This window comes from Saimiri boliviensis, chromosome 19 (genome assembly GCF_048565385.1).
Source record: "Saimiri boliviensis isolate mSaiBol1 chromosome 19, mSaiBol1.pri, whole genome shotgun sequence".
NCBI classification, from domain to species: Eukaryota; Metazoa; Chordata; class Mammalia; order Primates; family Cebidae; genus Saimiri; species Saimiri boliviensis.
This window is the reverse complement of record NC_133467.1, coordinates 5,223,587-5,241,059: the sequence shown is the minus strand read 5'-3', so window position 1 is coordinate 5,241,059 and position 17,473 is coordinate 5,223,587. Positions and strand designations below refer to the sequence as shown.

The window sequence follows — 17,473 nt, the reverse complement described above, 5'->3', positions numbered from 1 at the left end:
ATTGTCAAAAACTAAGGACTTTTTCACTTATGTTCTATAATTCAGTTTCTAAAGACAGAAACTATATATAAAAGTCGAATCTAGATCCTAATCAACAAACAGCCAAACCAAAATCCCTCTAATTGCGAAGCACAATGAGAATTTAAAGAATAATAATAAAGAAACAGGAATTGAATAACTTGTTCCTTTTCATTTGGGAAATCATTTATTAAGATAGTTTGGATTGAGTTCTCCCTGACTACTCGTGGGGAAAATAGAAAAGATGATGATGAAATGAAATGCTGTTTTTATTTTCTTCACAACAAAATTAACATCTTTTTAGTCCTTTTGATATACAAAGCATTTTACCAGATTTTCTTATTTCAGTTCTCAACAGCACAGTGTAGCTATATTAAGATCCCATTTGTACTATTGAAGGCAAACTGAATACCATAGTTTTCCTGTTATACTCTACTGTATCCTAGTAATAACCAATTGCAAACTGAAAGTTATTTCATAAAATTTTTGTATTCACTCTTGTATAAAATAAAAATTCCAATGAAAGTATACTATTATCTCAAGCTATTATAAGCAAGCAAGTGATGTCAGTGACTACATATTATGGGTTTTCATTTAGTGTCTGCTTTGTATAGTTTAATAGTTTTGATTAAGGTGATAGTTTAAATAAACTGAATGTTTTTAGTATAACTAAATGTATGACTAAATATATTTTAAAATATGCACAGCAAACTCAAAAATTAGAAAACTTTCTTTTCAGATTATATGTGATATTTGTTGGGTAGAAAAGTATAATCATGGTTAAACTGAATTAATTTACCTATTTGCTCCTCAGAAAAAAATGTAAGATTAATCCAATAGGCTTTGATTACTCAATCTTATTATAAATTGCTTTATAATACTACTAAAAAGAAAACTATTCAACACACAGATAACAGAGTTGGTGTCTCACAATGCGAGACATAATAAATTTCAGTGAAATGAGATGAGATTTAATGTTTTGCTAAAATGCAATCATACAATTTTAATTAAAGTCAATTTTTTCATGTTCTCATACAGCAGACAATGACAAGGATAGGAGAGTCATTTCTAACTAATATTATTTTAAGCAGTAAAAACATGAAAATTCAAGGACTACAACTGAAAAAAAATCGTAACATCATTTGTCAAGAAATATTCTGGGTACAAAAAAAATTTTTAATGACATTGCTCTTTTAGAACATCAGTCAATACTCAAGCATTAAATTTGATGAACATATTCAAACCTAAATAAATAATGTAATACATCGTCTCTCTACCTGTGTAAACACATGGATTTTCATTTTTGAATGTTCACCAATTCTACATATTCTATAGTCAGATTAGTGAAAGAATGAGAGCCTCATTATTCAATAACTGGCATCATTATGTTTTGGTAATGATGTATAACTTCACACTTTAGTGAAATACTGATTATGATCTATAACTTTAGATTTCAAATGACTTCAAATTGTTCCTTCTTAATCAATACATTGTTTATTTAAATGTAATGAATTTTTAAATGGCGTGACAAACTAAAATTTGCTACTTTATTTTCTCAAGATGTCAAATAATTCATCAAGATATAAAATCATGCTTTATACAATGTAGGCCATTCTGCTTATAAATAAAATTTTGCTATTCTTTTTCTGTACTCCACTAAGAGCATAGGGCAATAATTGCTTTATCTTTGTTTTCTGTTGAAATAAACAATCACATGTAAAAATGGGAATAAAATAATTCTGATATTTAACAATACAAATTATCACTGGATATTTCTAGAAGTTATAACAAAATTACATCTTTCAAAAAGCAAATACATCTTTTTTTTAAAGAAAACTAAAAAATAATGATAATCCTCAAAGTAAAATGATATTTAATTCCAATCATCACAGGAAACTGAATTTACCCAATGAGGGGCTAAAAAATGACAGAAATGGATGCTTACATGAATTAGAAATCCCTTTTGAATTAGAAATCCCATTTGAAAGACAAATGTCATGGTATATTAAGAACTTCTTTAAATTTTTTGATACAAGTAGGCCATAAATTATTAAGGTAAGTAGAGACTGGATAGATATTCATTCATGAATCTTGTGAAATTTTACAATATGCTGCTGTTATCCTTTTACACACCTTCATTCATATGACCACATGAGAGATTTGCCGGCAGTTACTATGTTTTAGTAATCCCTGGGGCCCTTACTACATAACACACTATCTTAGGCATAGTAACTTTTTGGAACAGGCACTAAATTGAACTCCTGATTTTTTTTTTAACTTTATAAAAAATAAATCTTTAGGGGCTGCTTATTATATCTGCATATACTAGCAGGGGGTTGCCATTATATTAATGTGTTAGCAATGCAATATTGTTGCACTTTTTCATTTTTCTGTTCTTTTTTTCTCCAAAGAACTGAACTTCCTTGTTTTCAGTCATATTATACCAGTTAATACGGACCTTAGAAATGCATTCTACTAGTCATATTACTCTGCTAAACCTGTGTTTCAGAAGATCATTCTTCTTGTTTATTTTAGCTGATCAAGCAATACACTGCCTCTGAATTAGGGCTTTAAGTGTTTTCCAACTTAATGAGGGTTAGTATTCCTCTGAGAAGTATATACTGCTAGGGAAACTAATCTCCTACTTGATCTGTCAATACAGTCTTGTCCTACCAATAAACAGGAAGTTAAATGCTGGAACAGATTGAAAAAATGAAGAGAAGGTGAGTTCCATTCCTTAAGACTGCCCAGCACTTAGGGGAAATTATTCGTAAGAGCACCAAATACAAGAATCACCTAGGTTATCTGATAAATGTAAAATATCCTGGGGTTTCAACCTAAATGATCATATAATAAAATATCGTGGTAAGATTCAGGTTGTACTTAATTTTAATTCCTAAAGAAATTTATCAGGTATTAAAGAATGAAGTTCAAATGAAAGATGTTTAGAAAGTATATTAGATTGGAAAATTTAATTTTAAAATAAAATATAGGGAATGCTTTGACAAAGACTTTCCTGGACCTAACTCTAGTCAGGCTCTTGCTAACTCCATTTTCAGGCCCTGACTTCTCAGCATCAGCATTCGTCCCTATGTTGCCCAATTTTAGCAAGAAACCTGCTAAGTCAGTTTTATTAGAATCTTCACCCTTAATATACGATCCACCTAGATGTCTGATTGGGTTCCTCATCCTCCACCATCTTGCAGGTGATGTCTGACCACCCTGGCCTGTCTTTAGCAAGAATCCTGTTAGATCACTTTAGCCAAAATCCCCTCTTATGCTTAATGTCTACTCTCAGTAATTTTCTATCGACTGATCCCCACTTGGCTCCTTGGCTATAAATTCTACTTTCTCTTGTGTTCAGAGTTGAGTAAAACATCTCTCTTCTAGTTAACTAACATTATTAAAGTAGCCCACCTTGAATATAGTCTATCCCAGAAGTCTTTAACAAGTACCATGAATAATTATTTTTCTTAAGAGCTTCAGAAAATGTATAACAATTAATACATTTTACTACCAAAAAAGTAAAACAGAAGACAGTTTAAAATAAACATGAAAAGGATTAGAACTGAAGTAGAAATGATAGCTGCAGATACAAATATTTAATATTGTTACTATGACTGGCAACATGATTTTGCCTTCGCTGGCAGAATCTAAGAATAGAAAGTGTTCTACTTGCAAAGATAATAAAATATTTTTTGTTATCAAAAGAATTTTGTCAGATAAGTGTCAATTTAAAGAAAACATGAAAAATACTGCCCCTTCCCTTTAGGATAGTGTCCTCAATTTCAGTTTTATAATTTTTTTCCTTTCACGATGATCTCAAATAAAAACTGAAAAGTATAAAAATGGTTCAGCAAAGATATTCATACTGTTCCTAAATAATGGCTTACTAACGTAATCTAAGAACAGGTCTTAATACTGGGACAAAGAAATCTTGGAGTTTGGTAACCAAATGGAGATCTCTCAATCTATAATTGCTCCCAAGCTTACCCTGGAGTTAACCAGGCATACAAGGTGAAATGAGCTGTTTAATTAGAAGTTATTTTCTTGAGTAGCATAAATAAGGGCATGTACTCTGAAATCACAGACAAAGGAAATAGTACATTTAAGAAGCTTTCAAAGACAGTTCAGTAAAATTTTTTACAAAAATGAAAAGAAGTACTAATTACTAAGTTAAAAAAAAACTTTCAAAATTTCAAAATAATAATCTTCAGGATTTTTACCAGTTTTTAGGGAAATGAAAATGTTTCCACATTTTTAGGAGTGTGTGGTTATAAATATTATTAGGAGACTCCTTAACTTGTCTTCTTCTGGGTTACAGAAGTCATTCAATTCACATGGTAATAATTCCATTGTAGTTTAGGCAACTTGAGGCAGATTTGTGTCTGTTTTATGCACTAATGTCTCTGTGGTACCAACAAGATAACTTGGCATGTAGAAGGTCCTAAATAAATGCAGTTTGCTAATAAATGGATGGAATAAAAACATTAAATTTGTAAAGAAAACCCTTATAATGTTAATCTGATTTTTCATTAATTATTAAAATAAAAAGAATGGCCTATTGGAAATGTTTCCATTAAAAGGACGCTAACATATTTTGGAGATAAAAAACACAGCAACACACAAGATGCCAACTAAATCATCACTCTGAGAATTGCTATGACTATTTCAGAACTGTCCTGATTTTTCCATTTCTCTTAATAGTTATCCTTTAATGCCCTACATAGAAAATGCATTCTTCATTGACCTTTCTCTATACTGAAGAATAGGCAACCCTCTTCTCTTTAGAGAGTTATATTTACAATATCAAAATGGGACGTGTGCAAATAAAATGAGTGGTCAAGCATTAAATTTGATTTAGTGGATTAATTTAAACAAAGCATACTACAAATAGCAAAAAATGGTCAACATCTTATGAGCAATGGTTACATCTTTTCATTGTTCTATTCCCAGGGTTTACACCAGTGCACACAATTCATCATACATCTGATGCATAGTTTTTTAAGAGTCAAAAACAGAGGTGATCTACAACATGCGAACAAAATTAATATCAAATATTTAAGTCTTTATATGCTATTTTCCAAAGCCTCCTTAACTCCATCTAATAAGTCATGTCACAACTCTGAGTGTTTCTAATTAAAGAATGCCTCTTTAGCAGTGAACCTTAGCACAACTTACCCAGTTGATGGAGAGGTTTAGATAGCCCATATTTTAACCCAGTAGTTTTAATGTCTCCAAAAGTTATACAGTATCTAACTAAGCTTTCTTTCTTACAATAAACATCTATCTTTCTCATTCTCCAACATACAATTTTGAGAACACTTGATATTTCCAAGGACCATTTGTCGATACATTAATTTAACTTCTAAAATAGGCCTATCTTCAAACTCAAAAGGTTATGTATGAGATACTATTTCAAAAGAAAAGTAAATATATTTTAAAATTTAAAAACATTTTAAAACATTTAAAAGTTATTTTGAAGCCACTCTTTACATAAAAAAGAATCAGCCAAATTTTGGAAAGAAAGAAAATTAAAATGAGACATTACAGTATCTGACATAGAGAGACTATTAAATATTAGCGATTCTTAGCATGTCATGCACAAACTAAATGGTAATTTAAAAAATCATGTTGTTTTAACTTGTCAAGAATTACCTTCTGAGCAATAATTACAGTAATCACTATTAGTGGGCTTATCTGAGATCAATATTTAGTAATAAATACCTTTTAATTAACAGTTAATAATTGGTTTCAGATCCTGAGTAAACTGTCTTCAGCTTTGACTGATGCAAAGCTGTATCTAAAATATATTAAAGAATGCCAAAATTGTATCACTCCAGTAATTAAAGAATCAAGTGATAATAAACTTTTATTTACCTTACTAAAGATTATTAAAGAGAAAGAAATATTTTAACAGTTAATCACGACCCTTATTATTGGAGCTGCTGATTCTTACTCTAAATCAGAATTGATTTCCTTCAATTGCAGCTATGAATGATGGGTTTAAAAAGCAATAATGACAAAAGTGATCTTTTATTTGTATTCTGTCCTATCTTCTACTTGTAATTTGTTGTTTCATCTTTCAAATTTATTGAAGAAGATATTTATTAAAGTTTTTTCATTTAATGGCTGGATGAAAGACATGTATGAAAAGTTGCTAGAGTTCACTCTAAAAGGAAACAAGAATCCTCTAAATTATTTTTCCCATAGGTAAGTTATTATTCAAACATAGTAGCGTTTAGGCAAAATACAAAGATAGCTATGCCTTTAATAAGTCAATAATTTATCCTTGATATAAAAATTTTCAAACAAGGAACTATGTATTGCAAAATTTTATGTGGTTTTCAGGATGGGAGTAGAGGAGGCTTATAAATCCTTAAAGTGTCTCCACTCAAAAGTAAGTAGTGCATATAACAATTAATTTAATTAAAAATATGTTTAAAATTATTTCTAAATTATACTCAATGTGTTTTAAACTTTTTTGCAGGAGTCCCTTTTTTTTAAGTATAAAGTTTAAGTTTCAATTCATAGAGAAGGCTAGATTCACTTCTCTTAGTTCACGTTAGGAAAAATAATAATGCTGTCTTTGAGTTACTCCAAATTACATGTATAAACTTTGAATAAGTTGAAATGAGTTTATCTTATACATCTAATAAACACAGATTTCTTCGTAATTGTTTATCCTTGAAAGTTTTTTTTTTTTAATGAAATTAACATGTTGTTTAAAAAACTCCCTTTGGAGTAAAATTGGTATGTAGGGAAAAAATACTTTGTAGTTGTTGTTGGTATTGTTAATTAATCATCAGTGATTCATTTTCTTCTAGATTACTTGGTATTGAAACTTGTGATCTTCTTCCTCATTATTTTTGGTATAATCTTGACAATATTATTTACTGTATTTATAAAATATAGTATTACTGTGTCTTTATATATTAGTGAACTTGTCTGGATGAATAATAAAAAATTTTATTACCATAAACTCAAAGATAGCCATTTAATGTTTTGAATAAGCTAGACTGGTCTATATATTAATATGCTTGTTTTATACATGAAAATGTTAAGAGAGCAAGCATTGATTATCAAAATACTATTTTGTGCAACTTTGCTGCATAATTTATTCAAACTTTTATAATTTTTTCTACAAATTTAGAGAGTGTTTATAATTATTTAAGAGGTATTCACGTCTGAAAAAAACAGTACCTCTTCTGTGTATGTACATTTACAGGACTGATTTTTCAAACCATCAGAAATGTTACCATACTAAAGTCATGAAAACCACTTTAATTTATTACCTATCCCAGGAACTTCCCGATTGTATTAATTTTTGTTTTATAATTACTTTAGCTATAACAGAAGGAGTTTTGGCAAACAACATTTAATTACATATTTAAAAGCAGATACAAAAACTTGCATCTTGAAAGTATATACGTAAGGTGTTATACAGAAAGAAATACTCAACCTTCCTACAGATATGTGATTTTTAAGATGATACTTGAATAAGCTCCTGCTTTAATATCTAAATTTATTCTTTGATTTAATTTAGTCACTTTTTTCAGACTAGCTTACATTTATGGGCATCATCTGAAATGTTTCAAAGAAAATATTTTTCATTAGTGATAGTGAAAATTTAACGAATCTATAAAATAACAGTATAGTTATATACTGGCCATTGTTTGACACTGAAAAATCTAAAATGCATGCTCACTGAATTCTGGTCTTCCCAACACTAGATTGTTTTTTAATAGTGCAATATTTTAGCGATAGCTTTTAAAATTAACAAAATGCAACAGTCCAGAAAAGTTAATAAAAAACAGCTCAATCCTGATGAGCTTGGCTGATACTCACAGAAATCAGGAAAAATAAGTCTATCTATAAGTATTCTTTCACAATAAATCTACAATGGAATATAAATGAAACACACCATTATGAGAGAATAATTCTTCCATAGCAGAGAACTATAATACATTCTAATGTAATGTTCACATATTTATTAATTTAATCAATAAATGTGTATTTTATAGATTTAATTTGCTGGAACTATAATATGGTAGCTACTTTATTAGCTATTAAAAGAAATTTGTTTTGCTTTGGGTGCTTTTAAAAGTATCCACATCTCATCTGAGTAAATTAGGGTTTAGGCATTAAAACAAATACTTCTGAAAAAAATAGTCAACATAGGTTAAACTGAGAATACTTTTTAACTCTAAATTTAAAAAATAAAACTAACAAATTATAAGTAGTGCTTATTGAATAGAACAGTGAAATAGAAGAATGTATAAGACTTCTCAGTATAGTAGATTGCATGTCATTTTTCAACATCTCAATTTATACTATCATGGTTGAATACAAACATTTAAAATTAGAGCACAAATATGTATAGAATGATAAAACATCAATTAATCCAATCAATTTATTATAAATACATATGATATATCTTTCCATGTGGGAAGAAGATATTGGCTAGTAAATCAAAATTGAGTTTATTGCAATTATTAGAGCATCAATTAATTACTCATGATTAGTTATTTTGAATACGAAATTGGGAAATACTTCAGAACTGTGTGATTGAATACTTATTTTAAACATTAAGTGTATAGGAATAGATTAAAAGCTTATGAAGTAATTATCTACAAAGACTTTGTAACTGAATAGGTCTGCAGGTGAGTAATTGGATACAAATATTCTTGATAGCTCATATGTATGCTTTGAAAAGATAGGGGTAGAAGCCTTAAAAGTTCCCTGTGAGGACATTTGATAACCAGTATAAAATGCTTATGGTGGATATTTGATACTGCTAAAAAATTTTTAAAAATTAAGAGCTTGGCCAGAACTTCCAAGTATGTCTTCAGTAGAAAGGTCATTAGTGTTCATCATTGAATTTCATGCTCAGAGACTAATTTTCAAAAAATAAACTAGAATGTTTCCTAAAATAGAATAAATATTATTACACTAGCCTCTCCTTTTAGCAACTAATATCACCCATTAGCAATCAATAATATTCATACAGATTATTTTTTATTTTGCTTTGCTTTACAAGTTATGAATTATAAACACCAAAATAACAAAATTACACAGAACACATAGTGCATAAAGAAAGTGGACAGAGTTATACTTGTAAGTGCCTAATTAAGTTTATCCAAGTAGTTGCTAAATTAAAATACCAAAAATGCCAGATGTCACCCTAATTAATTCTGGTAAACTTTGTATGAGTTTGTGAAAAGAGTTAGAAATTAAAAGTTTGACTACCTAAGTCTCTCCACTTTTAAGTTATTACATGAAAATATTTAAATCTTGTTCCCAATTAAGAGTAGAGATCACCAGGTTGACAATATAAATCTGCTAAGAATTCAGATGTTCTTTTTATTAAATGACTGAAAAATCATGAAAAGCAACTATTTTGTAAAAGTGACTCTACCCAAAACTGAATAAAAGCAAAGGTAAATATATTATAAATAACAACTAATATGCCTCAGAAAGTGTATTATTTCAAGCTTTTAAAATTACACATAGTAAACTGCTATATTCAATCAATATCAAATATTTATTAAATTCATTTGACACCATATGCCACTGACTAAGAAGATTTGATACTAATATTAAGAAAAAGTTGAGTCAACATTATTTATTATGTGGAGACAAAAGTTTATAAAAAAATGACTAATCAAAAATTCAAACTTAAATGTTATCCTTTGAAAAATCTATTTTGTTTTTATAACATATTTGTCTTCTAAAGCATCCCATCTCTTACATCATTTTCTCTACAACTCTCTGAGGTAGGCATTGTTTTCTCTCTGTGAAAGATGAGAAAAATAAATGAAGAGTGGTCCCAGGTGAAACTAGAACTGAAATTCAGGAAGGAAGTCTAGATGTGTCAGCACTCTACTTTTCCCAGTAACCCATATTGAATATAAATATTAAAAATTTGAGCACAAATATGTATTTCATGATAAAACACCAAGTAATCCAATCAATTCATTATAAATGCAGATGTTATATCTTTCATTTTTGGGAAAAGATATTGGCTGAGATATAGGATGTGAAAGAGAAAAACATTAAATGCCTTAGAAGAGTACATCACTAATCACAAGCCACAATCATAATATCCAAAAATCTTTGGGATATTTTTCAAGAAAAATTAAATTTTTTCTAAAAACAATGTGTGCAAAACAAGTATGACACAAATTGGTATCATATTCCCATACGTGCCTAAACTCTTTTAATATTACTATCCAATTTGCTAAATTATTAAATGTTTCAGACCCTTATTCTAGTAAATAACTGCCTATTTTATAGATAATATGAAAAAACTAAAAACAAATACAAGAAACAGAAGAAACTGAATCATAGGTGAATAATGAAACATAAAAGTTTGGAAATCCCACCAGTCATCTTCTTTGTACTTGCAGAGAGAACCACACAAAAAGACTACTCTGAAAAGAAATTCCACCTTTATTTAAAGAATACACAAATCTGGAAGTCAAGCTAATGGTAGAAATTACACACACACACATACAGTCACACACACCCACACTTTGAGTCTCAATGGTTTCTTCCTACTTAGGTTTTATTTACTTAAGTATAATGTACAATAATTTTGCAGGAAGAAAGTCAAGATTTATTGTAGTTTATGAAAATGTATATTTCTATTATGATGATGAATTTCTTAAGATGTCCTATGAGAAGATGACATTACATAATATGATCTGATTAAAAGAAAATGAAATTGATCATTATATAGTATCATGTTTATTTCATTTGGAAAACATTATTAAAACAACACAGATTTAAAATAAATACCTTCTCCAACCACCAAAAAATTGGTGTAGGTATACAATTATATGTATACACACACATACACGCACACAATGAACACCTCTACTACAATAAAACTGCTGAGGATTAAATGCAAAAGTATTGAGGAGTTAAAATCCATTGACAAATTACTTTCTCTAGGGGAGTAAAAACTACCTTTTGCATCCAACTAAGAAAAGCACTATAACTTTGCAATTTTACAGCCCAAAGTTCCAATTATCTTTCTTATTTCTTCAAGATTTTATCAGTAAGCCTTACTAGCAGAAAAATTATTGATCAGGGATCCACATCAATAAATTTAAGTACTAAAAATATTTCCAGAGATAATTTGAATAATACAATTTCTTAGAGAAGAGAGTGTTATTAACAAATAGGAGAGCTTTATGATGGTGTTTTAGTTTTTGTGTGTGTGTGTGTGTGTGTGGAAACTCCAGGATCCTTCAACATGTTAGCCAAACATAACAAAACAATATCAATAATAATAACAAAACTTATTTGAGTATTCAAAATGTGTTTTGTCATTTTAATTGAGAAACACCTGATAGTGGAAGAAATCTTTTGGCTGCTCAATCTACAAAACTAAGAATGTAAAATAAGTTTATTTGGGGAAGGAAACCTATAATTTTCTAAATTTATTTAATTATTTATTTCAGTTTTCCAACTGGTTTGTAAACCCAAAGGTTTTCTTACTGGGGTCATACACTACACTGCCCTTGGGCAAGCTCTCTTTTTTTGTTCTGTTTTACAACCCAACCCACCCCCACCTCATATTTTTTTAAGGTAGAGAAAATAATGAAAATACTGACAAAACAGTTCTTTCAAGTAGCCAAAATTACTTTGTTAGTTCAAGATGCATCTAATAGTTGTTCAATTGTCCTTTATATATTAAGGTCTGGGACTTTAACAAGAAGCAATGTTTTTAATGCATTTCTGCAACTGCCATCTTCCACATTTCATTAAGCTTATACATTTCTTCCTCTCTCTACCCTTCCCATTTCTTCCTCTAACGTTGGTCCAATCTGTGATTTGTGTAACACGGCTAAACATCGAAATAAATGCACACTAAGCAGTTAAATTAATGCATGTCAAACATTTAAACCGTTTTACCCTGATTCATGAATATGAATATTAACAAGTTATGCATCATAGCAGGACCAGCTGGAAATGCACATATTCCATTGCTTGAAACAGAAAAAATATCACATGATAATAAAACACAAGTTATATGATTGTCAATAAAATACATTCATCCCTTACCTGCTTAACTGCATGATGACAAACAAATCTAAGTAACACGCAAAAGAAAAGTCCCCAAAATCTGAATCATCTGTCTTCCAAGCTGCTGTGGCAGTTTTATACCCTGGCGCTCTCTTCTTTGCTTACATATATTTGACTAGATAGAATATTTGTAAGTGATACTCAGGTTAATTTGCAACCCTGGTCACCTTTTCCTCCTTCAAACAGCCGGTGGGCATGCCACACAGCTCCAAACACGCATCCTCAATCAGAGGTAGCAGCTGCACGGCGTTCCCAGTAGAATTCCTGTTACAAGGAGGTTCCTTCCGTAAAGGGGTAATCACGTTCTCGACCTGGCGCAAGGTACAAGGCTCTCCGGTTCAACTCTTGGGGACTGGGAGAACAGCCATCCGAGACTGGAACTCCCTGTCACTGCTTGGCTGTGGCCCCAGCCCCTCTCCGGTGCAGCTGGGAGAGAGGGCTCCGAGTCCCAGATCTTCCCGCTTCCCACCCCCACCTCCAAAAATAAAAGGCCAGTTTTAAAGTGGGTATAACGCAAGCTAGACAGAGTCCAGATCTTCGCTCTTTGCTTTAAACTTCAACCTTGTATTCGAAGCTCTGGCTTCAAGTTGAAATCCAACTCTCTTCCGCTCTCCCCACCGCCCTCCAGATTCTTGGGAGTTGGTGAAGGGAAGGAAGGAGTGACTGTCGGCAAGAATGCTCCAACCCAGAGCCTAAGGAGTCATTCAGCGGTTCTAAACCCCGCTTCGCAGTCAGACAAGGACAGTGATTAGGGTTTTATACCGCAGGCATCCTCAGGAACCGTCATTCACCAACATTAAATATAGCTCATTAAAATAAATTAGATAAATATTAACGCAAAAAGGTCTTGAGAGACTCCAGAGATCTGAAGTCCATTCTCTCATACAGAAGAGGTGTGCTCAACTTTGGCTTGGGAAGGTTGGAGATGGAGCATTCTGGAAGGATGGAAACCCCCTGGCGCACCCCACTCTGTGGGGCTGCAAATGCCCACGCCGAGCACAGGTTCGCGGCAGGGGCCGGGTGAGAACCTGCGCCAGCGGGTCGGAGTGGGGGGCACCTTTCCTGCACGCACGGGTCATTCCCACACCAGCCCAGCCTGGGGCCAGCAGGTCAGCCAGGCGCCTTGCTCTCCTCCCTGCCCTGAGCTCAGGTGGCGCAGGCGTTGCCGCGAGCTGCGGAGAAATCTCCAGGCAGAGTCGCCTGTTGATAACCCTCCAGTTAAAACGTTCTTGGCTGCGGGAGCCCTTCAGATGCCAATTTCCCTTTCACACGCGTGAGCTTCGGGTATAACACAGCAAAACGCACTTACCTAAAGACCGAACGTCTGTTCCTTACTGGATCTGACTGCACTCAAAGTTTTTTTTTTTTTTCTTCCTCCCTCCACCCTTGCGCAACAACAGCAGTCCTCCAAAGAGGATGCTTGAATTGATTTCTGTGAAGCCCTTGTTTCTTCCAATGAAGTCACGGACTCTGATGGCACTGGCTTGTCAGGCGGGACGACCGGACTGGGAAGGAGACCAGGTAGAAACTAGTGACCCAGTGACGGGTGAGGGGCGCCCATTCGAGCGGACCACGGTCTCAGCCCCGTTCCCTGTCGGTGGGAGTCCAGGGGAAAAGCCCTTGAATCCCGAGACTGGGGGATGGGGCGACGCTGCAGCTGGAGGAGTACTTTTATGTCTGGGAGCTAAAAGGGCTTTTGAATTTAAAAAAGCATTGCTTGGGTTGTCGCGTCAGCCATCAATGACGACAAGAATAGTTCTTTCCCAGAAATTAAAAAAAAAAAAAAAAAAAAAAAAAAGAAAGAAAGAAGGAAAGGGGGATAAAAAAGCGTGAACAATAGCTTCTTACCTCCATCTATCCCAGTAAAAGGAAACGTTGTAGAAACCAGGAACTTGTCCTTAATTTGGGGGGTGGGGGGGCGTATGTTCAGAAAAAAACCCTCAGTGGGTGTTAGAAATTACTGATACATGCAGGTCTGGCTTTTGATGAATATCGTGCTCTCCTCGTTATGTGTCAATACGTGAAGTAAAAGTCAAGATTTAAATATTTGTCAAAACAACTATACTGAAGGGGAGGTGATAAACCCATAGAAACGTTCATAAAAGCAAAAGGCACTGACCATACTCACATGCCTATTAAAAACGGGGGGGTGGGGTTAGACAAGTAGGAAGAGTGAGGCAATTAAATTTTTCATGTAAAGTCTGTTCTTGAATTTCAATTTATGAGGACCAAGATAATCAGGGGTTTCTCCTGATAGCTCCTCTCTGAAATGAGTACTCTATGTCCAATTAACTGTTCACCAGCTAATTCACAAAATCAGAAATGTACTGCCAAATACTACGCGTAAATTAAAATACTGTGCCCAAAATAACGTGTTCGTGTGTGATTTGAAATATTTTAAGAAAAAAAAAAAATGGTGCCCTCAAAACTCACAGTCCTCTTCCTGCCATTCAGTGGCATTTTAGTGCTTAAGGTCCTGCTAAATTCATAAAAACACACTTCAAAACAAAGTCCTCCCTCAGCCATGTAATTGCTTATGATGAACAAATACTGACCTGAACAACCTTCTGAAGATCAGAGCAGTGAAGTTTCCTGACCTTGCAATTTTGAGGTCTCTTTTAAGCTCTCTCTTAAATAAACATATAAAATGTGACCTTTCAAATGGCCCAAGAATGTGTGCCAAGAAGGGTGTTTGGGGGAGGGGGGAGTTAATGTCTGTGTAACCTGTAATATAAATAAGGACAGAAATTTAAAAAAATAAAGAAGGTAAAAGGTATTGGGGTAATACATGGGATCCTGGTGTAATACATGACATGGGATATGTCTTAGCAGTGCAATTGCCACTAACTTACTAATTAATAAATATGGCCATATGGATCTTCGAGGTCCGAAAGTAACAAAAATGTGAAAAATGAAATATTTCAACAAAACAGAGCTTATTAAAAATAACACTAGTTAAGTTTCTAGTAGCAGATAAAGAGAATAACTTACCAGAGGAAATTTCAGGAAGCAAGAAGACTGTGAGAAAAACACATCCAGGATTCAAATAGATATTCCATGATCTTCCCAATCAAGGCAAAGTAGTGAGCCGCAGGGTAGTGGGACTTTGAAAGAATCAGCAGTTCCTGGTGGCATGTAACCAAGTAAAACCCAGTGACACAGGGAGCCACGAACCCCCAAGGCAAGAAAACAGACTGTGAGAACGCTTTATATTGGGGGGTGGGGGTGGGATGGGGGTGATTCGTGGCGATCCTTAAGCGAAGCGCGATTTCACAGGCTGTGCATGCCCAGACGGTGGGGAAGGACAGAAGCTGCGGAGCCCCCGAGAGCAGGAGGCGGAGAACAGACTCATCTGCAGAGAGCAGGGGAAGGAGGCGCCGCAGACCGCGGGAGGACGCGAGGACCCGCGAGCGCGGCCGCAGCCATCCCGCCAGATGGAGCGGGAGACGGGCCGGGGCTGCGGAGCATCCGGAGGGGAGCGCGAGGGCGCCGCTCGGAAACGCGGCGCGGGTCTTCTCGGGGCGGCCCGCGGTGGGAACGCGACTTTAGGATTCACCGTGTTCCATCCGCGCGTTTCCCGGGTGTTTCCCTCGGACGTGTTCACTCGCGGCAACTGAGGGAGGCGCAGTGAGGGGGCCCCAAACAGACCGCTGCGGGGACCAAGTGGTCGGCGGTGGGCGGGGGGCGGCGCGGGGGGGGCGCGGGGAGCGCGGGGGGGCGGCGCGGGGGGGGGTCCCGGGGGGCGGCGCGGGGCCGGGAGCTCCGGGGGCGCCGGGACGGGGGCGGGGCGCAGCACCCCCCGGGCCCCCCTCGGCGTTCCCGCGGCGCGACACTCAGGGCGACGGCCTCCTGCAGCCCTGAGCTCGAACGCCCGGCCCGAGAAGCCAGAGCTCCGGGGGCTCCGAGGACCGTCCCCGGGGAGCGCGCCCCCCGGATTCCCGCGGTTGCCGTGGGAGCGCGCGCTAGAAACGGCTTTGCTGCCGAACGCGCGGTCCCGCGGTGCTCGGGCCCCGACCCTGACCCCACGGCGGCCTGGCCGGTCGGTAAGTCGCTTTATTCCCGCCCCCGCTCCGCTCTCGGCCCCATTCACGCCCTCCGCAAGCCCGGGCCCCCGTCTCTCCAGAACTTCCCTTTCCCCCCGAAACCCGCTTCCCGGGCGCTGCCCGTGGGACCGACAGGCTGCCGATCTGCTCGCAGGTGATTTACGTTTCGGCTGCGGAACGCACCCCCCGCCCGGAGCGCCCTCCCCGGAGAAGACCCCCGCCCTCCGCGGGTTCGCGCCCGCGCGGGGTCTCCGTGAAGGGCGCCGTGGGAGTCTCCCGCCCTCCGCTCCAGCCACGTCTGCCTCCGGATTATCCGGCTCGCTCTCTTTTTAAGAAATAGGAGGCAAAGGGAGAGTGGAAATTGATTTCTCGCAGAGACTGAGGCGCTGAACGAGAGAGGGAATAAACATTTGCCCTGGATAAAAATGTTCTTGGTAAGTAATCTTATTTTCCGCGGGTGAAAAAGAAGATTGCTTCTCACTTCCCCATCCCCCACTCCATTCATTTATTCGCTCTCTGTATGTAAATCACGAGCTGGATCACTGGAAATTTTCTTTTCCTCTTTCCTAGGAGAGTAGTAGTATGCAAGGGTGAATTTGAAGTAGAGGGTTGAAGGAGACAGTATGAACGCTTTAAGGTCCTTTATATCCTACATTAAAAACCCAAAGACTGGTAAAGCAGTTAAATCCCTGTTTACTTACTAAAGTGGTATTTAAGTACCTCCCTTATTTCCTAGTAACTCTCTTTCCTTTCTGAAAATAAAGAAAATCGTTTCGGGTAGTGGCCTCCTGTCTATGCTTTTAGTATGTCTTGGCCATGTCCTGAAATATAATTTCAGTTCCAAAACTGGAAATGGTTATTTTTCACATTTTGAAGGTAAATTAAGGCTATAGAAACCACTTATCAAATGTGCATCTTGGTTCCAGTTATTGTACCAGATACAAATTAATAGTATCCACAGTGGCTATTTGCACCTTGTGGTGATTCTATAAATTCCTAAAGCCCTCTGCTTTTCCATGGGTCTATAGCACCCCCAGCCTGTGCGTGCTCAGTGTGAAGAGTGGATAGGTGTATCAGCAGGAAGAAGCCAAATGGCTCTTGGTTGTGCTTACATCATATGTCACTAAGTGCGGAGAATAATACGTTTTGCAAATTGTGTGAACTTGGTTTTCAAGTGTAAGCTGACCGTTTTTGATGCACAAAGTTAAAGGAGACTTGCTCTAGGAAAAATCATTGCAATTTTTCATTAAAAAAACTTTTTTGTCTATTGTTACTATCCTATTCTAATCCATTATCTCCTAAATTTAATAACAAAGGAT

General features: G+C 35.8%; 1 protein-coding gene across 4 annotated transcripts in view; it reads right to left on the bottom strand.

Moving 5' to 3' along the window:
- BRINP3 (BMP/retinoic acid inducible neural specific 3) overlaps nt 1-15,394 on the bottom strand; it is a 375,313-nt gene extending 359,919 nt beyond the window's left edge. The window contains exons 1-2 of one of the 4 annotated variants that reach the window (XM_074390113.1): nt 15,103-15,394; nt 12,091-13,616 (exon numbers count right to left, since the gene is read on the bottom strand). The gene's annotated coding sequence lies outside the window, so the exon portion shown is untranslated. The other 3 variants (XM_003938158.4, XM_010348756.3, XM_010348755.3) reach the window with 3 other exon arrangements.
- Nucleotides 15,395-17,473: the final 2,079 nt, after the last annotated feature.